General features: G+C 39.3%; 1 long non-coding RNA gene across 2 annotated transcripts in view; it reads left to right on the top strand.

Annotated features, from left to right (window-relative positions):
- The first annotated feature begins 990 nt into the window (after window positions 1-990).
- The window catches only part of LOC103186717, a 46,374-nt gene continuing 24,344 nt past the window's right edge, over window positions 991-23,020 (top strand). Inside the window, exons 1-2 of one of the 2 annotated variants that reach the window (XR_488804.2) lie at window positions 991-1,357; window positions 20,921-21,078. This is a non-coding gene — a long non-coding RNA (uncharacterized LOC103186717). The remainder of the gene's footprint in view (window positions 1,358-20,920; window positions 21,079-23,020) is intronic. The other variant, XR_488805.2, reaches the window with a different exon arrangement.

The raw sequence follows: 23,020 nt of genomic DNA, 5'->3' as shown, positions 1-23,020 counted from the left end.
CGCATGCATAACAATAAAACTAATGCAGAACAAAGTTAATTCTCAAGAGCGTAAGAGTGAGGTATAAAGCTTGTATAAAGGCCTGATGGCAAGGCCATATTTTATGGCTAAAAAAGCAGTTGTTGAGTAAGTAGTGTCTAGGCATCGAAATAGTGCCTTGGGATATAAAGTGCATCTTCTCCAAAGGATCCCCATGTCAGTGAGGCTAGTCTGCAAGGAATGTTCTGAGGTGATCAAGTTGGAGCTCAAGTTTTGTGGTGTTGAAATATACTGACTATCACCTCGGGATGCACTAATAAATTGATAGCAGCATCTAATAATAATAATAAAAATAATAATAATCCTTGCATTTGATATAGCGCTTTTCACGTCGGGAGGACGTCCCAAAGCGCTTCACAGAACACACTGTAAAGTGAATTGACTGTATATTTGTGGGCGAACGCGGCAGCCAATTGCGCACAGCAATGTCCCACAAACAGTCATATGGATTGAAAATGACCAATTTATTATTGTTTTGTTTTTTTGGAGGGATTATTATTAGGCGTGTGGAGTAAGGAAACTTGCCCAAGGTTTCACCCTGCCTGGAATTGAGTGCTCTAACCACTGAGCCACAGGACTCCACCATCTGAATGTTCCAGAAGAATTGAGGGTTAAAAAGTAACCAATATAGTTAAAAATATGTGCAAAAATAAGTGGAAATGGTATGTAACCGCAGTAACAGAAATAGGCAAGAGATAATGAGTGAAGGTCATCCTGGAGCTGGGAACACCAAGAACTTTGATTTAACAGCTAGCTCAGCAGGGGTTAAAAGTAGCTTTGCTGGACGGGCTGAGGTCAGCTTCTGATTACATTTCATATTTTCCTGGGAAGATGTTCACTCCTCTGAGATAATGAGCAATCGGGTCCTTGAGCATTGATGTAAGAACAATGGGCCACAGAAAGAAAAGGCTGCAGCCTCAGACAGCTGCCTATCTCAAGGCTGAGAAACAAGCAGACTGTGGAAGGCTACCCAGAACTTGTCCATATCTCTCTCTGTGCAGAGCAGCCTGCGAAGGGTGGGGGCTATCTCTGTGACCAGTGGGGGTGGAGTTCGAAACACATAAAGGAAAGATGTAACTCTGAAAGAGTTGGAGTTGTGTAGAGGGTCAGCACACCTCCCAGTGGAATCGATATTGATTCTCCTGCATCTATGTATATGTACAGGGGTGAGGGAATTTACTTTCAGTAAGAAAGTGACCATTAAAAGTGGAAGAGGAGGAGTAGTGAGGTCCTCAAGGAAGCAGGACTTTCTCCAGTGGGAGTGATGGTGGATTTTGGGAGTTCTAAGAGCTATTGCCATTGCCCAGAGTCAAATCAGGTAATATGATTTTGATTCTGTCTGTTGCCTAGTATATCTGTATAAGGGATACAGTCCAGCTGATGTGTCTGTTCAAATGTTAATAAAAGCTACATTTGAAAGTAAGGTGGTGAGTAAATTTGTCTACAGTGGTTTGGGAAAAAGTATTTTTGGCGTAAAAATGCAACTCTGGTGAATGCATTTTGAAGTCCAACATGGCCTCTGACACAGGCATGGTAATGACATTCAGATAGGTAGAAATGGGAAGAGACTTCAGTCATTGACAGGATGACATTTTCTGTGTTGTGATAAATTATTACTCCTATAAACTTTTAGTCAACTTTGAAGATTTTCCACAAAAAAAGAAAATTCTACTCTCCTGGCTGAGGGGAGAATTACCCATTCCTTATTCTTTATCATTTATTATAAAGAGATCCTTGGGCATTGCTCTGTGCCCTTTGCTGATGGCAGATCAGATACATGTCCTGTGGGGAATTATTAGGAATTAGTCAATATGTGAGCTCATTTTACATTCACTCCTGCACACAACAATGGTTTAACAAGCAGTGGAGGTACCTGAATATGTTATAGTTTGTGAAGCAAACTACAGGGAAGCACTGAATGCACCAGGGATGCTCAGTCTATCTGCTGGAGGCTCTTCTGATCCCATAATAAACCATCAACACATTTTCTGTTCTACAAAATGGGAGAAATAAGAAAGAAAATGAGAGCACTTCACTGTGGACAGTAAACAGTTCTGTTCTGTAAGCAATGTGGTAGTCCTTTTATAAGGCTACAAGACCCAGAATTTTGAGAAATGAATACTGGAAGGAATCATAATTGAGGACCTGTTGAACTTTTCTAAATTAATGAAATTGCAGGAGTTCTAAAGTAATACTGATGATAATAACATCAGGTGGATATCTCAAAGTGCTTCAGAGGATTCACTGTAAGGTACAGTGTCTTTTTTTGCAGGCAAATGCTGAGAATGAGAAATGCAATTTCATTAATAAAAATGTAAACAAAATCCATTCAGCAAATAAGAAGTACTCTGTAATAATGACATGTCCACTTTGATGAAGTATGTTGATGACCCAATTGAGTGGTATAAAAATAAATACAGTACATAGTGGAGTCAATGTCAGATTCCATGACTTTCAGAGGAGGCAGGACACTTATTATACATAGAAATGTTATATTCATTTGACAGTCAAGGGAAACGCCCCCCTTACCTCTAAATTCCTTGCTGTGCACAACTGGCTGCTGCGTTTAGCCCACAAAATACACAGTCACTACACTTTACAGTAGTGAAACGCTTTGAGATATCTCGAAGACGTGATAAGGTGCTATATCAAATGCAAGGATTATTATTATTATTAAATTTGGAAAGGAGATTTCAAGAGAGGGGCCACAGGACATGTTAAGTGACCAAAATAAACAACTACTTAGTGGACAGTTCGGGAGGTCAGTGAGGAAATATAAACAATGAAAAAAGGTACAAAGGATCAGTACAAGAACAACTTCTATTTATATTATGCCCTTTTCATAGAATAATATCTTGGAGCACTTCACAAAGACGGATGCCACGTAAGGAGGGGAGGGGGAGATGACCAAAGGCAAAGTCGAAAAGGTTTTTAAGCAGGATTTAAAAACAGTTAAAGAGGGGCTTAGTTGGAGAGGTAGAGAGAGAGAATTCAAAAGGTTAGGTATGTCATTGCTGAAGGTTCAATTAACGATGGTCTTGCGCAGAGAGGATTTGGAATGCATAGCAAGCCGGAGTTAGCTGAGCAGGCAAACAGAAGAGTGAGGTAGATAAAAATCACAGATACATAATCCTATAATCCTTGCATTTGATACAGCGTCTTATCACGTCTTCGAGACGTCTCAAAGTACTTCACAGAATATATTGCAAAGTGAATTGGCTGTATACCTTGTAGGCGAGTGCTCGAGCATGATTTGTAAGTGAGGGGAAAGACCTTGAAGTTGATCTCTTAGGAGCCTGGAATGGGCATGTGGTATTTGGTGCAAGTAAGGATGCGGGTGGCAGAGCTTTGAAACAGGTGGTTATATAAGTTATGGATGGTGGAACAAGGAAGACTGATAAAGTGTGCATTTGAGAAGGCGTGGATGAGAACTCAATTATTCAGAAATGGTATTATATGAATTATAGAATATCTTCCAAGAAACTATCTACACACACAGACTTTCTACCTTTAATTCCTATGTTCTTGATGTTAAAAATGTTATGCATATTCGATCCCTCTTGTCAATCTGCTTTGCTAATATTGATGAACAGGGTGGCCTAATCCACACAGACCACAAGATTATCATAGAGATAGGGATGAAGACAAAATACCTGTAATAATAATCCTTGCTTTTGACACAACTGGAAAAGTAAGACAAAGATTGCAGGTGGAACAAAGCATTTACATTTGCTACATTTTTAATTTCTCTTTCAGAAAATATGATTATTGTATGAAAATGATATAATTGTTTTGTGAATGATATTCAGCACCTGTATGTGAACTTTTTAATTGTGTTGCATTTTTTGTGAAATTCCCCTCTACTCCTCTCGAAAAAGAGGATGTTTTTCCCTTAATCAATGCAATAGTGGGATATAATTTACAATGTAACATGATTCCTAAGAAATCCAGTTAGAATTCCCTTTCATCCTCATGAATTTGGCTCCAAATGTGGATCTCATTGAAGCAGCATTCTCACAGGTTGGTTTTTCATTCTTATTGTGAGGATCTTGCATTCCTTTTGTACCACTCTTATTAACAGCAAGAATTTGCACTCATGTAGTACTCTTCCAACAGGTTATCATCTTGGAGCATTGAGTAATTAAATAATTCTGTTAATAAATACCATCAATAGGACTAACATATTATTGAAATGTCTGTTACTTAGCAAACGGAAAATGCAACTGAGCCGAGATCGATTCTGTATGTAAATATGACTTGAATCATTACACTTCCCTCTCACCCCGTTTATGTTGATTGTGATTGTCTTGGTCATTTTTGGGTCATTGACAGGACGTCAAGAAATTGTTTTGTAGCAGTTTGAAGATGCATTCAATATGTATGAGTCAGAAATATCCAGGACTTCTGCGGATATGTTAATTTTAATCTATATCAGAATGTCAGGTGATTTTTTTCATTAGCTGTTGTGTATGTATTCGCAGATGGGAACTTGAGATCTGAGTTACTCACACACATGAAGGAGAAGGGAAGCTTACATTAGGGAGAAGGGAATAAAGCACCATGGAAGAGGGACTAAGGATAGGTAGAGGCTGCTATGGAGTATAACAACAACAACAAATTACACTTATATAGCACTCTTCACATTGGAAAGACGTCCCAGGGCGCTGGACCTGAGCTGGGAGTTGGGGTCAGGAGGGGTGGAGGGCGGTGGGATGAGGATGGGAGGGTGGCCAAAGGCATGGTCGAAGAGGAAGGCCTTTAGACAGGACTTGGAGGAGACAAGAGAGGGGATGTGGTGGAAGGATTGAGAGATAGATTTCCAGAGTGTGGGGGCAGAGATACTGAATCCCTGACCACCAATGATGGGGTGGGAAGTGTCATCCACTGTATAACCTTGGGCCACTGTATGAACACAGACGGTACAGACTCTTTGGGATGAATGGCCAGTTTCGGTGCTGCATGGACTGTGTAATTCTATATAATTATCTGCTGGGATTATCATTGTTTGCACTGTTGCATTTGATACTCAATCTCACTCAGCACACTATGCCGTCAAAGGTTCAATAATTACTTAAATAATTACTTTGCAAGCATGCATGCTGGCACGATTGAAAAAAATCTTTGTCCGTTGTCCCCTAAAATCTGCAGTCTGTTATATCTAGCCTCAGTTGCACGATGTATTGTTCTGTTGCCATTGACAACAGTAATGTAAAGCTTCAGGCTACAGATTGCTGCCTCCATGTTAGTTAATAAATCCCATTTTGTCGTGATTTTTTATAATCTCCAGGCTGTATCCAGTTATAAGGGTACTGCTCTCTCTATAAATATACATGGTCAATAACTACTTTGTTATTGCTTTTACAGTGCCTGTGCTGAGGTATAGCAACACATTTTGAGAGTGTGATTGTTAGAATTAGCCTATTTTTATGAGGCAACCTTGTGTTGCATCAAATCACTTGACACACGCATCTTGTTAATAATATAAACATCCATTAAATATGCGGAGAGGGAATGTTAAATTATAAATCAAACAATTTAATTAAATTGGTTAAGGATTATCAAATTATTAGGCAGCTCTTTTTGTGGGTACATAATTTCATAATTATATTCTTGCATTCTTGATTCCAGAATCACGCAGAAAGTGGAAGAGTGTGTGTGCAATTATGAGCATAATTTTAAAATGTATTCAAGGAAGTCATCTACAATAAGAGATCATTTGGAGCTTAGGAGTGAATGCTCCATAAGACGTCAATTCACGATTAACATTACTTTACAAGTGTTAAAATTATTTTGACACAAAACGTGAGAGTAAGGATGTGATGTTTTGTAATGATTGAATAGCAACCAAAGACATTGGGAAACATTTCATTTTCACATTTATTTCCCCAAAGACTAGAAGGGGCAGGGTGGGTTTTTGAAACACTATGGGATAATGTATGGGCCAAAGGTTTTCATACTGCAATTGATGGAATGCCAGCTTAACTCATCTGGCACTCCAAGACATAGTAGTAAAGGATAAAGGGCTTTATATAAAGGTAAATTGTTGTTATAATAATATTTCTTCTATTTGACATAATTCCTTATCATAATATTGAGATGTCTCAAAGTGCTTCACATTTCAGATACTGTAAAATGGTGTGACTGTGTATTTTGTGGGTCAAACACAGCAGCTAATATATGCGCAGCAATATCCCATGGAGTGAATGACCAATTTTATTTAGGGGATTGTTGACCAGGACACCAAGAGAAACTCCCTTCTCGTTTTGAATTGTGCCATTGGATTTTTAAAATCCACCTTGACAGCCGACGGGACCTCACTTTAACATCTTGTTGTTGGAACTCAGTAAGTTGAAATCCAAGAAAGAAAACACATATGAAACTGGCTTTTGGGCTCAGCTCTCAAGCGAGAGACCTGGGTTTGATTCCCAGCAGGGCAAAACCTTCCTTACTCCACATGCCTGATAATAATCCCTCAAGAAAAAAAACAATAATAAATTGGTTACTTCAATCCACGACTGTTTGTGGGACACTGCTGTGCGCAATTGGCTGCCGCATTTTGCCCATAAATATACAGTCAATTCACTTTACAGTATATTCTGTGAAGCACTTTGAGACATCTAGAAGACGTGAAAAGTGCTATATCAAATGCAAGGATTATTATTATTATATTTGTCAATCCATCATGTAATAAATAGCCTGTACCTACAAGACAATGGCCATTTCTAATTGTAGTTCACGGCAACTGGGAACTGCTGTCAGCTGAACCAATTCATTTTCAAAGTAAGATGGTGGCAGCAACATCAATGGCAAATGGACAATATGGACAAACAAAAATTCCTCTTCTCAAGACAATTTTATTTTTGACAAAAAACAGTGATGCTGGGAAACTACACTGCATTAGGGCACTATATAAATACAAGTTATTGTTGTTGTTAATTTGAATCAATGCTTAATTTACTGAATTAACTCAGTGTGATTGACAACGGGCAGTACAGTCCGCACTGTGATTTTTAAAACAAGCCTGTGAAATTAGAGCAGGTATTAAAGACTCCACTGTACTCAAATGATACCCTACAATTGTCCTTGATTATGTGTAAATCTAAAGCAAGTAATTATTTTTGTGATTTACTCGTATTGATAAACCATAGACATTTTCAGACATTTAGAAAACATTATTGATCTGGCATTTTCAGCTTGCATTTAGTGACTCATTGACGGAGATGGCTAAAATCAATATAGCAAAAAAGATATCAACTGAGTTACTGCTAGGGGGAGGGGAATATATTCCTTTGTTATATGTGTGTTACAAAGTCATGCATTAACCCCGTACCTTCACCTTGCCTCTGCACCATTATTGTTAACCTTTGTCGATTTATACCAACTATATAGTCTAGCAAAGTCAAAATTAAAACATGATTCAGATGGGCAAGAATAATAAAGAATAATCCTTACACTCTATATAGCACCTCTGATGTCACTAAGATACACTACTGTAAAGGACAGGAAGTGTGTCTTTTGTAGGTAACAATGAAAACAAATGCCTTGAAAAGATGTTTTAATTACTTCTTATCCTTTTCTCTCCTTGTTGTCACGACACAGCAGACTGGATGGTGGAGTTGAGTAAGAACTATTTCTAAGCCTGTAAGCAATTGAAATGGCTATTTAGGCCAGTCATTGATAGGCGTGTGAGAAGGCAAAACAGCGCAAGGATAATTTGTACAACAAAGTATTCAAAATTATATTAATAATAATGCTTGCTTTTGATATAGTGCCTTTCACACTACAGAAGTAACATAATTTTACTGTGAAATGTGAAAGAGAGGATGACCAGCTAGGATGGCAGAGGAGGAAGAGTATGGGACATTTTTCTTTGCTGTTTCAGTGGACTGTGCTACTGACTGCTAGGATATGTGCTGACATCTGTAACCCCTACAACAGTTCCCTATTTCATCTGTGCTGTTACGAGACTGATGAGTCAAACTGGAAGGCCATTGACTCATTGCTTTTCTCTTCCACCTCAAGTAACTCATTCAAAATCAATTCTAGGTATCAGCTTGACTCAGTTGATAGCATTCTCATCTCTGAGTCAGATGTTGTTCTGTGGGAGTTCCCGGTGTCCTGGCCAACAATCCACCAAATAAAATTGGTCATTTACGCTATGGGTGTTTGTGGCACATTACTGTGTGCAAATTGACAAATTGGCTGCTTTGTTCACTTACAAATACACGGTCACTACACTTTACAGTTAAACCTGTGAACCATTTTGAGACATTTTGACGATGTGACAAGACCCTATATCAAATGCAAGAATTATTATCGTGATAACATCGAGTCAAATGCAATGGTTCTCAGTGACAGTGACTCTTATCTTCCAAATAGGATGCTTTTCCATGGATGCTGCCTGGCCTGCTGTGTGTTTCCAGCAACTTCTGTGTTTATACCAGATTTCCAGCATTTGCAGTATTTTGCCTTTTATGCTTCTAATCTGGATGCTTTACAGTTTTTGAAATTATCACAGCGTTGTGATTTGGCTGATTAATTAGATTTGAAAATAATAAATAATTTGGAGACTTTGCTAAAGTAAATAAAAGTTAACAGCTGAGCACAGTACTACAGAAGTACATAAAATCTATATTTACACACAGATTTGCAGGGTATAAATTAATCACAAATTGTTACAGTTTATCACTTTGAAGAGCCTATCAGAAAATAATTAATGGCGTGGGAGAAATCTTTGCTTGCTGCTATAACAGTGTATTGTTACTTGCTGCATTTAATGTTCTTTTTTGTTCAGTGCATTGGAGTTCTCCATTGTAACCAAGTTACCAACATGTCTGATAAATAAACTGTAACCATAGAGATAGGCAATTTGCATTGATTGAGAGATATCTGTTGTAAACCCAATCAAAGTGTGGCAGTTAACAATCCTGAAATCCAAGCGAGTGAGAAACAGGTGTATGCACAAAGCTCTTTTTAAATAATGATTGATATTTTCTTAAGAAGACTTTACATTTGCTTTCAGGAAGAAATGCCAGGGAATTAATTCTGTCACCATGCTGCTAAATGTGCAGTTTGTGCTCAGAAAAGTAGTGAGTTCCATTTCCTATCTCTTAATGCTAATGCTATCAGTAACATCCATATTTGTCCTTTGTTCCATGGATTTGAATATTCTGAACACATTATGATTATTTTATTACTGATGAATGTATTGAAGTGCTCCACAATGAAGTGAAGAAGCCTGAGCTGAATTTAATGTTATAACTATCAAAATTGTTACATTCAATATCTTAAGTAATTGCTAGTTTAAGATAAAATAATCAATTCTGTGTTTGTTAGAATTATTTAACTTTGACATCCCATTGAGCTGGAATTTATGCTAATAAATCTGGCCAGAGAGGTGATTCATTGATTGTCAATACATTTACCAACCTTAATAACTACTCATGTCTCATTTAAATGCGACATTGTTGGCTGGTAAATTTAATCAGCATTAAAATGGTTGTTCCAAATAGAAGGAGTGATAAAATACTGGAGACTAGGTAACAAATAAGTTCAATTGGTTGCCACTGAGTGCACTGAATTGCAGGACACTTACCAATAACCTCAAAACAGTGTTAAAAGTGAAAGTTGATTTCAAAAATATTGGTTGACATTTTGGCTCTTCAGAAAGAATGACAGACCTGAGGGAAAGCTGGCCGCGAGTCATCTCAAATCTTTCAGGTGCATTGCAAAATCCAATGAAAGGAGAGTCTGTTCACTTGAAGGAATGAAAAGTATTTTAACTTAATTCAAGTGGTCTGTTGCTTCCTGAATAGTTAGCTATGAATCCAGTCCTTGAGAGTATAAAGAAGAAAATCCACACCAACATGCAAAATCATGGACCATACAAGCTATTGTTCACAAGCTAGATCTAGTATATATATATATATATTTATAAGCAACTTCAGAAAGGACTACTTTTATTCCTTGTAATATCCACACTTCCCATGCTACATCTTGGTTGACTGTGTTTTTCACACTGTTTATAACATATTAAGATGCACAATTCAATATTAATGTGACTCATGGCACTTAGAGACACATAATAGCTTTGTTATGAGATGCGTTGCCAATCTGCATTATCATCACGTAAAAACAACATGATGACAGTATATCTGGCACAACTTTCAATCTGGCAGTTCAGGTTTAGAAACAGTAAACAAAAAGCAAGTTCTCCACTGCAATCCACAGCCAAACTGTTCAGATCCCTTCTATTTCCACCTCCTTGGGATGAAAGTAGCAGCATTGGATTGTGTTAGTCTGTAAGTTGGAGCACAAAACACTTGAATTTCATTTCATATAAAATTGCCCATTTAGCCAGAATACTCTTGACACCCAAAATTTAATTTTTTAAAAATAAGGAATACCATTAGAATTCCCATTGACCTGTGGAAACTCTTGTCCAAAGAGTTATAATAATTCTGGAGTGGAGTTCCTGGAGTGGAGTGGCTCAGCGTGACATATATCTAGTTATCAGAATGAGCCCCCCACCCACCCCCCATACCTCATGGATGTCATATTAAGGAGTCATGGTAAGAAATATAAATTAGATCACTTTAAAAAGCCAGCAACACAATATCTGCCCCTCGGTTGCCATATGGTGATTAAACGTCAATTTGAAACATTCCTATTTGTGAAGTGCTGAAATAATTTATTTTAACCTTTGCTCTTTACATTCCAAGACTATAATATCTTTCTTGTCAGCGATCTAGTTGGTAGCTTTAAATATCTATGTGTTTTGAATATAAAAATCTGCATGAACAAAATATTATGTAGGTGCAGATACCGTCTTAAAAGAGGAGCATGACCAATATCATTGAGTCATTGAGTTGGCAGAGCTGACAAAATTCATCATTCTCGATACTCTGAGAGCTACATCTATAGAGAAGTTAAACAAAAGTGAGTGATGTTTGTGACAGTCCCCGAGCAAGAAGAGCTGACAGAGAAGTTTCAGAAAACATTTCTGAAAGCAGTTCAAGCATGAAGAGTACATAAACAAGTTGTCTCACCAATTAAAAATATATTGATGAAAATTAGTTAAATTATTTTTATAATAATAATAATCATAATCCTTGCATTTGATGTAGTGCCTTACCACGTCTTTGAGACCTCTCAAAGCGCTTCACAGAATTGACTGCATTTTGTGGGTGAAATGCAGCAGCCAATTGCACAGAGCAATGTCCTACAAACAGCCATGGATTGAGTGACCAAATTAATTGGTTTCACGGGAGGTCAGAGTATTATCTGAATGGACTCATTCACATCCTAACAGAATGAACTAACAGAAAAACAAGGCTGATCCTATTTACCAAATAAATAGATTTTTGGATTTCTGGAAATTGGATACCTCAAACCAATGGGATATCCAGAATACAATGTTGTGGGATATCAGTACAAGTTGGAATAATTAGGATACATAGAGATTTTTATTTGCCATGTATAAATCATGTGTATACTAGTTACACAGTATTAATAGGAGACATTTTTCTGTGGTCTGTCTATATAAGATGCATTGTGCACTTCCCTCAATGCTGATTTTCATGACACAGTTTGTGATACCAGGCATGTAAAAGTGCAATGGTTTACATATGGCAAATTGTCAATCGTAAAAATGCCCAGCAAACAAACTATTGGGAGAAACAGCTAGATTATGTCCAAATCCCCATCTCTACTTCACTTCACATATCCATGATAGTGATCTGTAATAGTGGCTATCAGTGGCTACCAACATTTCTACCCTATTTCAGAGAAATAGCAGCAAAAAAAAACAATGCTGATAAGGAACAAAGACTTAGGTTATACCAAGAAATGATAGTTGTAACAATTCAACAACATAAGATATAACTAGGTCAATGTGGGATTATAAACTGGGGAAATAAAATGATCTATCAATTTCTAGTTTTCTATCAGTGACTTCAATTACCAGATTTTGATCTCCATTTAAATGGGCTGAATTTCTGTTTGGTGACGTGTGATGATAATGGAGAAATCCTATTTGAGGCTTGACAACGCCATAGGTGCTAAGTGTAAAGCTGGTCAGAAATTCAGTCCAAACAGTGCATGAAAGATTAAATGAATAAGCATTCAATAAATGTGTTTGGTAGTCACAGCTGTCTGGAATTTCCCAAGCCCTTCCTTCCCACTTAAAACTAATCTAATGTCTTCTCTCTCTTCAGCTCTCATCCTGTTTCGCCCTCCCACCAGCTCAGGTGCCCAGGCAACTGTGTAAAGCGCTTTGAGGCATCCTCCCGACAAGAAAGCTGCAATATAAATTTAAATTGTATTGTATAATGGAGCAGTGAGGCTAGTACAGGGGCTTTGAGAGTTGTAGATTTTATATTCCAATTTTCACTTTGATGTGTTGCAGAATGGTTAGAGAAAAACAAAGAGGCTGAGAAGATGGTTTGTTTTGATTATATTCGTAATGACTCTCCCTTGGATCTCTACTAATGTACATATTCCATAGGGAAGAGTTGGATTGGAATAAAATTGCACAGTTGCTATCACCAATTATTGCTGTATTGTAGATGGAGTCCTGTAGCTCAGTGGTTAGAGCACTCGCTTTGCAAGCGAGAGACCTGAGTTCAATTCCAGGCAGGGCGAAACCTTGGGCAAGTTTCCTTACTCCACACGCCTAATAATAATCCCTCCAAAACCCAAAAACAATAATAAAAATTGGTCATTTTCAATCTACGACTGTTTGTGGGACATTGCTGTGCGCAATTGGCTGCCGCGTTCGCCCACAAATATACAGTCAATTCACTTTACAGTATATTCTGTGAAGCGCTTTGGGACGTCCTCCCGACGTGAAAAGCGCTATATCAAATGCAAGGATTATTATTATTATTATTATTATGGAGGAATTTATCCCATTGTTCTAACACAGCTGAGTTTGACATTCATAGCAATTACACAGATTGCGGTAGAGTTGAACTGAATCATAGCATTTCTCTTGCAATTATTCTCATAACTGTTCATGATTAAGCCTCATAATATCCCTTTGTACCTTAAAAAGGTCATAGTATTTTCAAATGGAAGAAGAGATTCTGCATCATCAAGAAATCAAACCAGATAAGCCTGCTTCAATTCCTGGAAAAGGTAAATGAAAGAAACTCATATAGTCTAGGCTGATACTCCAATGCAGTGCTGGGGGAGCACTGCATTGTTGGAAGTGTTGCCCTTCGGATGAAATGTTAAGCAGAGTTCCTTTCTGCCAGTTCAGGAGGATTTTAGAGATCCCATGGCATTACTTAAAAAGTGAAAGGGAGTGTCCTGACCAAACATCTTCCAAACAAAATTGGTCATTCACTTCATGGCTGTTTGAGGTCACTGCTGTGTGCATATTGGCTGCAGTATTTGCCTACAAAATATACAGTCATACTTTGCAGATTATCCTGTGTAACTATTCAAATGCAAAGATTATTATTAATGCCTCATACTTATAATTAATTAATCATAATTAATTGAGAAAGCTTAATTCCCGGAAATCTGCTTCCAAATAAAAAGTTTAGCTTTGAGTATTTATTACTTGTAAGACAATGGGATACTATATTGTGAGGACAGAGATTTTCTATTTTACATATTTATGTCTCAGCCCCAGAAGGTTAAGGTTAATGCTCTCATTAAACATGTTCCATATCTTGTCACAGAGCTCTATTAGAAACTTCTGCACTCACAGAAACATCAATCCTTTTTAGAAAATGCTCCTTCAGATTACTGTAAAGATTGAGGTCTTGTGGGTTCATTGCTTATCCTTATAATTATACAAATATATATTTCCTGATTATAGCATGAGCACTGTTCACATTCCTAAATATTTTGATATTAAAAGAATTGCAGCAGTTTCAGTTGGTAGCATTAAGATTAACAATCATAGGAATACTGGAATGATTCGAGACAATGCAGCCTTTTTCCGAGTTCCACAGTGGCTTCCGACCATTTCACGTTTGGAGACGTTTTTACTTTGCAACCTGCTGTGGAAGTGTAGTACCACAAATTGGCTTTACAGAACCCTGAAGACACCCCTTTTCAGTTTGGACTATAATGGAACTATGAGATTAGAGATGCAGACAACATGAATGCTGCTGTGTACGTGTTTCCTGGCACATCATGTCGTTATTGCTATTAATAATTTGACCACTGGTGTGCATCTGACATGTACTCATTAAATCCAGGAGAAAGTGAACATACTTGGTTTGTATAATTAGCATAGGGGAGTGACACATGCACATTCCTAAACTGCTGCACTTTGGCATTATCAAAATGCTGCCTAGAAAAATGGTAACAGGGCTTCATAGCATATATTCTAACCATGATTAATATTGGAGGCCAAGTTGCATTCTTTGCTAACAAAATTCCTGCAGGATCCAGGTCATGCAATTGAGGAATCCTTCTGGTAACCAGAACTATGTCATTGCCAACCCATGGGAACTCTGCACAGAAACGATTCTGTTCCAGAGCAGTATTTTCTATGGTTGATGAGAATTCTAAAGGATTCTTTATTAAGATATATATGGTGAAGAAATAGTAAGTTTTAGACATTTTCTATCAATACATAAACACAATTTGAGACATCCTTTTAAAGTGCGCCCACCCTCTCATGTTTCACCCTGCTTCCTCAAGATCAAAATCGAGGGATTTACTCAGTCTCCTCTGCCTTTCCAACTACTACCCCGTCCCCATCTCTCACTCACACTCCGGCTCCTACCCATCCTTCCCTCCACACCTTCGAACTTGTGTTCCCCTCCTCTCTCACCGCCATTATAACCCACATGAAACCCACTACCTGTTCCCTCGACCCCATCCCTACCCCTCTCCTTACACCCCAGCTCAACGTCCTTGCTCCTCTACTCACATACATCATCAACTCTCCCTGTCAACTGGCATTGCCCCACCCCCTTAAAAACAGGCGACATCAACCCTATCCTCAAAAAACCTTCACTGGACCCATCCCTGCTCTCAAATTAATGGCCGATTTCCAAACTCCCTTTTCTTTCTAAGGTCCTGGAATGAGTTGTGACTTCTCAGCTTCACTCATTCGTCTCCCACCATTCCCTCTAAGAACTTTTCCAATCAGGTTTTTGTGCTGCCCACAGCACAGAAATAGCCTTGGTCAAAGTGACAAATAAAATTTTGTTGATCTGTGACCAGGGCTCCCTCTGTCTCCTCGTCCTCCTTGACTGCTCTGCTGCCTTTTACACGGTCGATCACTCTATTCTCCTCCACCACTTCTCTTCTGACCTCAACTTTCATGGTTCTGTCCTTGAGTGGTTCAGATCTTACTCTCACATGGTATCCACTTTGTCTCCACAAATGGCTTCTCCTCCAGCCTCCGCACTATCTCGTGCAGTGCTCCTTAGGGCTCTGTCCTTTGTCCGCTCCTCTTCAACCTATATATGCTCCCTCTTGGTGACATCTTTCACAGATATGGGGCCACCTTCCACATGTATGTGGATGACTTCCAACTTAATCTCTCTTCCTCCACCCTCAACTCCAGGACCACTGGTGTTCTGACAGAACATCTGTCAGACATCAAGCTCTGGATGAGAGTTAACTTGCTACAGTTCAACATCAACAAGACCAAGGCCCGTCTGATTGGCTCCCTTCAGCACCTCCACACCTCAGGCACTGGCAGCATCACCATCCATGGATGCACACTCTATCTCAATGAGCCAGTCCGAAACCTTGGTATCTTGTTTGACTCTCAACTGTCCTTTCTACCTCACATCCGTGCCATGACCCACTCTGCCTTCCCTTACCCCCACACTAGAACTGCTCCACTGGCTCCCCATCCCCCAAAGGATAGAGTTCAAAATCCTTGTCATTGCCTTCAAAGTCTTCCATGGCCTTGCCCCTTCCTATCTCTGTGACTTGCTAACCTCATATCAGCCTGTCTGCTCCCTTCACTCAGCAGGCTCTGACCTGCTCCACATCCCCCGTCCGGCCCACCCATCATCGGCGGACGGGCCTTCAGCCTCTCTGCCCGCACCCTTTGGAACTCCATCCTACTGTCCCTTCACCTTGTTCCCTCCCTTGTCTCCTTCAAGGCACGTTTCAAGTCCATCCTCTTCGCCTACGCCTTCAGCCACCCTCCTGCTCCTATTCTCCCTACCCTCCACCCATCCTGATCCCAACCCCCAGCTCGAGTCCAAATCCCTGACTGTCCAGCGCCTTGGGATGTCCTCTTGAATTGAAAGTAAATGTAATTTGTTATTGTTGTTATTCCTATATAAATGTAAATTTTATTGCAATATACAGTATTGTAATCCGATTCCATTATAAAAGGTATGCGGGGGGGAGGGGGGCAGGATGTGAGGGAGGAGGTGAACCTGTGGTAGACCGAAATGACCAATTAATGTCTCACATATCTAAAGGTCACTACATTTATTACAAGTATTAGTTTGCTCATAAGTGTTAATTAACACATCACAATTGACTCCATTATTTAAACTAGTGAATTACTCTGCCTCTCTCTTACATTTATTCGTATTTTACAATGGGTTTATCCCTTATCTTACTATTCAACCTGGTTTCCATTTTCTTTTTGATTTTTTTTATCTTTTTGCCCATAAAATGGACAGTTAATTCACTTTGCAATATACTCTGTGAAGCACTTTGAGACATCTTGAAGATGTGATAAGACACGATATAAAATGCAAGGATTATTATTATTTTTATTATTATTATATTATCTTAACTGTTGCGATTTTACACCCTGTCCCTTCTGTTCTTACTAAATTGTCTTTATCAGTTTCCTTTGTGAAAACTGAGGCAAATATTCAATTAGTATTTCTACCATCATCTTATTATCTGCTGTGAGCTTCTTCCTTAAACAGTTCTACCCCTTTCCATTCTTGTATTGCTAGAACACCTTGCTGTTTCTTTTTACAGTTTTTTGCTACCTTAATAATAATAATAATAATAATCCTTGCATTTGATATAGCGCTTTTCACGTCGGGAGGACGTCCCAAAGCGCTTCACAGAGTACACTGTAAAGTGAATTGATTGACTGTATATTTGTGGGCAAACGCGGCAGCCAATTGCGCACAGCAATGTCCCACAAACAGTCGTAGATTGAAAATGACCAATTTATTATTGTTTTTAGTTTTGGAGGGATTATTATTAGGCGTGTGGAGTAAGGAAACTTGCCCAAGGTTTCGCCCTGCCTGGAATTGAACTCAGGTCTCTCACTTGCAAAGCGAGTGCTCTAACCACTGAGCCACAGGACTCCACAACCTTCTCCTCATGGTTCATTTTTGCCTTCCTAATCATCCTTTTAACCTCTTTCATACGTTTACCGTATTTACTTCTGTTTTCCTCTCCGTTATCTATTCTGTACTTTTCAAATGCTTTTTTCTTTCACTGCAGTTTTGTCTTCACCTCCTTTTTTATCCATGGCATCCCCTTATTAGTTAGTTTCAACATTTTGTTTGCCAATTTTTCTCTCCAGTGAACCTCATTCATTCCTCATACTATTGTAGTTAAGACTCTAAGGTTAAGAAACATCACAAACTTTGCCGTATTAATTCAATACTGTATATATCAAATTTTATTCAAGACTGTTAGCAAAACAATTTTGGAAGGGGTTAGGAGAAATTTCTTTCCTCTAATGCAACATTCCAATACAATGTTGGAGGTGTAATAATAAAAATAATAATGATCCTTGCATTTGATATAGCGCCTTATTATGTCTTTGAGACGTCTCAAAGTGCTTCACAGAATAAACTGTAAAGCGAATTGACTGTATACTTTGTGGATGAAACGCGGTAGCCAATTGCACACAGCAATGTCCCACAAACAGTTGTGTATTGAGTGACAAATTTATTTATTACTATTTTTTATTTTGAAGGAATTATTACCCATGGAAAAGCGATCCGCCAATCGACTAACAACCGGGTTCCTACTTACTGCTAGTAAATGTAGGAAAGAGTACTGAATATCAGAGGTACTATCCTGAAAATGAGATGTTAAACCAATATCTTATCTGCCTGTTTAAGTGCACGTTAATTAACCTTTGATACTTGAAGCTCCAAACTTTGACACATTCTCGTTAGTCTTAACATATAAATCCATTTTGCCTTAAAAGGATCAGGCAGTGCCGAGTTGTGGAAAGTTCTTAAACTCATCTTAATTGGAAGCCAATTATCCACAGTTCTTAAAAAAAAGCTTCCATAGGAACACAGGAACAGGAAGAGGCCAATCAGCCCTTCGAGCCTATTCCACCATTTAATTAGATCGTGGCTGATCTGTACCTCAACTAATCCTTTCAATTCTAATTTCCCGCTTTCTCTCCATATCCCTTAATACCCTGATCTACCAAACATCTATCAACCTCACTCTTGAAGATATGGATGGATCCCGCATCCACAGCCTTCTGGAGGAGAGAATTCCAGATTTGTATCACCCTTTGAGTGAAAAAATACTTCTTGATTTCACTCTTAAATGGCCAGGTTCTAATGTTAAGACTATGCCCCCTTGTTTTGGATTCCCCCACCAGAGGAAATAGCTTCTCTGTATTTACCCTATCATATCCCTTTATCATCTAAAATACCTCAATCAAATCACCCCTCAACCTTCTAAACACAAGGGAATACGATCCAAGTTTACAAAAACAACAACAAGATTCCATTTATTGAGCGCCTTTCACGTCGGGAGGACGTCCCAAGGCGCTGTACAGTTGGGTCAGGACCCGAGCAGGGGGGAAATGGTCAGGGTGAGGGGAGGGAGGGAGGGAGGGAGCGAGGAGGGGGTAGAGAGTCGAGAGGGGAGCTGAAGGCTCGGTCAAAGAGAAAGGTCTTGAGACCGGCCTTGAAGGAGGAAAGGGAGGAGGCGGCGAAGGCACTGGGGGATAGAGTTCCAGAGCCTCGGGGCTGAGAGGCTGAAGGCCCGGCCACCGATGGTAGGGCGGTTGGGGCGGGGGATGTGGAGCAGACCGGAGCCAGAGGAACGGAGGGTACGGGCAGGTAGGTAGGGGGATAGTAGGTCGGAGAGGTAGGAGGGAGCAAGGCCGTGAATGGCCTTGTAGGTGAGGATGAGGATCTTGAATTCGATCCTCTGGGGGATGGGGAGCCAGTGGAGGCGAGCGAGGGTGGGAGTGATGTGGTCCCGAAGCCTGGTGCGGGACAGTACACGAGCTGCAGAGTTCTGAATGACCCGCAGCTTGTGGAGGGAGGTGGCGGGAAGGCCGATGAGGAGAGAGTTCCCATAGTCCAGCCTTGAGGTGACAAAGGCGTGGACCAGAGTTTCAGCAGCGTGAGGGGTGTGGTAGTGCCATAGTCTGGCGATATTCCGGAGGTGATGGAAGGCGGTGCCAGTTGTGGCGCGGATATGAGGGAGAAAGGACAGCTCAGGGTCAAACAGAACACCGAGGTTCCTGACTGACTTTGAGAGGTGGAGAGTGCAGCCTTTTACGCAGCCTTTCCTCATAACTTAACCCTTTTAGGCCTGGTAACATTCTGGTGAACCTGCGATGCACCCCATCCAGGGCCAAAATATCTTTCCTGAGGTGTGGTGCCCAAAACTGAACGCAGTACTGCAGATGGGAGTCTGACTAACGCTCTATAAAGCTGAAGCATCATTTCTTCCACTTTGTATTCCAGACCCCTTGAGATAAAGGCCAACATTCCATTCGCCTTTTTGATTACTTTTTAGCTTCCAACTTATGACTGGACATCCTCCCCACGTGAAAGGTGCTATACAAGTGTAATTTGTTGTTGTTGTTGAACTTCAGATATAAAATTGTAACCTGAACAAAACAAAAGATTGCACAATGAAATGTCATGAAATGTCATGAGCCATGCCCATTTGAAATGCTTGTCAGAATTTAATAGCATTCAATAGTACTTGCTGAGAAAGGGCAATAATACAATTTTAATTAAATTAAAAACTAGACCCTATGAGAATGTTAATAAGGCAATGAATTTGATGGAATGTAACCAAATATATTCAAGGGAAATAAGGTAAAATATGACACTAAGCTGCAGAAATGTAGTCAAGTTTACAAATTAGACTGAAAATCAGAAATAGCCAGTGTTTTTTTTGGTATAAAGTTTGAACCTTAATATGGAAACTCATAGTTAGTTTGATATCTTTGTAGAAAAATATTAGCTCTATGTAAAGTAAGTAGTTGAAATGCATTTAAGGAAGACTACAAGTGATACATCAAGTTAATATGCCTGCAGAAGGCAGATTGTGCTGCAATAAAATGAGAATGTAACAACGGATGTCCTATCTTCACTTCCATAAAGCATTTTAATAACTCGTCTCACACAAGAGACTCGAGGGTGAATAAATCTTCTGGAATAAAGCTTGTTAACTTTTTCATTGCGAAGGATTATTTTACACACAATTGATACCTGAGTCTCAGACTGCAAACCATTTTGTCTTTATATTGAAGACAAGATGGTGCAGATGGTGCAACTGAAATGTGTCAGAGGGTTGCAGCTTTGAGTGCTGGAGGACATTCAGGTAATTCACTGTTCAATAAGAGAGGGAGTTTCTCCTGGTGGTCTGGCCAACATATCCTCCAGTTAAATTGATCATTCACCTCATAAACATTGCTGAGAGCAAATTAACTGCCATGTTAATTTACAAATACACACTCACTCCATAATAATAGTCCTTATCAGGTCATCAAGATGTTTCAAAATCCTTCACAAAAAATACTGTATAAAGTGGGTGATTGTGTTTATTTTGTGGGCAAAAATAATTACTATACTGTGAAGTACTTTGAGACGTTTCAATGTAATATCAAATGACACTAATATCAATTTGGGCTGGCTGTCAGGCTCCAGGTTGCATTGATCAATGTACCCATTAACAGAGACTTTTCTGTGTTTTACAGCTCAAAGATTTACCTGATGCATCGATCGTGAATCTTTCCATTCTAGACTTTTGATGGGCTGTGGATTTTTTTCATCTCGGAGGGTCACATGCCTCCTTCTGGTCAGATTGTATATAAACTAAGAGAACAAGGAAAACAAATAAGTAAAAAGTTTGAAGGTAAGGTATATGGTTAAAAAATTATAATTCACATTATAAAACAAACAAGGAAAAGATGGAGAATCAGATTGAAAAGAAAATTGGGGAAGAACTTAAGAACATAAGAAATGTTAGACAAAGAAAGACCAAGGTCCATCTAGTTCACCTTCAACTTTCCTGGTGGTCACATGCGCATATGTCCCAAACTATCTATGCACTATATCCCATAATGTTATTTCCTAAAAGAAAACTATCTAGAAAAGCAAAGAAGCACAATGGCAATCACATAAAATGAAAAAAATATATTCCCCTTTTCATAAAATATAAATGAAAAGGCCTGTGTGTTTTTTTAAATAAGTCATTTTTTTCAATGGAACACTGTTGATTTGTTTACCATCATTACCAATTCACTTTTGCCCCCAAACATGCAGTGACACGGCTTTACAGTGAAAATCTTGTAAGTGCTTAGCAGTGTCCTCCCGACATGAAAGGTGACAAATGCAAGTTTTTTTTATTACATAGGACAGTGACAAAGTCTGACAGACTCTAGCAAAATGCTCCTGTAAACATCTTGTGCAATGCCACCAACATAAAGCTCAGAGCTACTTAGTTTTTCTCTCTCAAATTACTTTATCTATGATCCAATTGGTGGTTCAACTTATTTATCTTTTTCCAATAACTCAGAGCTTTCACAGGCCTCTACTTTATCTCATTGAGTTCCTTCTCCACATTAATGTTCGTCTCCACTAATCATCTATCTGTATCTACTCTTATGCTGAATTCCAATCCACATTCATCATATTCTTTACAATTGACCTTCTCAAATCATTTTCATTTTCCTTCCAGCAATGGTTCAATCGATGGTTTTCAATGGGCAACAAAATTGGTTTCTTTCAAGACACAGTTTCTTGGTGCACTGTACACTTTGCGCATTGTCAAACTCCACTGGCTCCCTGTCACAGAGTGGATCAATTTTAAGGTCCTTGCTCTTGTATTTAAATCCCTTCATGTGCTGGCACACCCCTATCTCTCGAACCTGCTCTCTCCCTACACCACTACCCGCTGCCTCTGCTCGATTGGCTCCGGCTTCCTCCTTGTCCCCCGGACCCTCCGCCCCACCATTGGCAGCCGTGCTTTTAGCCACTAAGCTCCAAAGCTGTGGAACTTTCTCCCTCAATCCCTTCACCTTAACCCCTCTCTCCCAATTTTCAGGTTGCGCTTGAAGACCTTTCTCTTCGACCATGTGTACGGTCACCTTCCCCCTCCCATGATTCAATATCGGGCTCCATCACTGTTAAGCGCTTGGAGACTCCATCCGGCATGTTGCAAGTTGTTGTATATCACTAATTATAGGCCAACTGCGACCTGCTGCCTTTGGTGACATAATTCCTTTTTTTAAAAAATGATCCTCGTCTCTATAAATGTTTACTTTATTCAATTATTTTTCCGACTATTTTTTCTCCGATTGGCCTCTGTGCTCTTGCTCCGTCTTCCTCTTGTTGGGGCACGGTTCCAGGGGTGTTGTTTGCTCTTCTGTACTCACCCAAATAATCATTGTTCATGTGTGAGTCTTGGTAGTGAGCGTCGTGCTTGGTACTCACCGTAGAGGGAGTCACAATCGAACCTGACCTCTCCCCACCCAGCTGTCATACATGCTCACAACTAATAGGTGCGTTTAGAGGGACCAGGAACAGGAATTGGTTGGTTGGTTTTCCCCTCACTAAACTAAAAAGGATTCTTCATATAAAACGATATAAAAAAAGGAATGCATAGAACAAACAACAAGAAGTGATAGCAGACACAATTGACGTTACTTTCTAAATATTAAAACAAATTTAAGAAGCACAGTTGTTTTGCATTTTAATCGTTTTATGGTTTTGAATACAAAACAGCACAGATCAAGCAATAATTTTCCACTCAAGCACAAATATAGACACATTCTTGTAACAAAAGATATATACCA

This window comes from Callorhinchus milii, unplaced genomic scaffold, assembly GCF_018977255.1.
Source record: "Callorhinchus milii isolate IMCB2004 unplaced genomic scaffold, IMCB_Cmil_1.0 Scaffold2, whole genome shotgun sequence".
Lineage (NCBI taxonomy): Eukaryota > Metazoa > Chordata > Chondrichthyes > Chimaeriformes > Callorhinchidae > Callorhinchus > Callorhinchus milii.
Note: the sequence above shows the minus strand (reverse complement) of the source record. Positions and strands in the feature narration are given on the sequence as shown.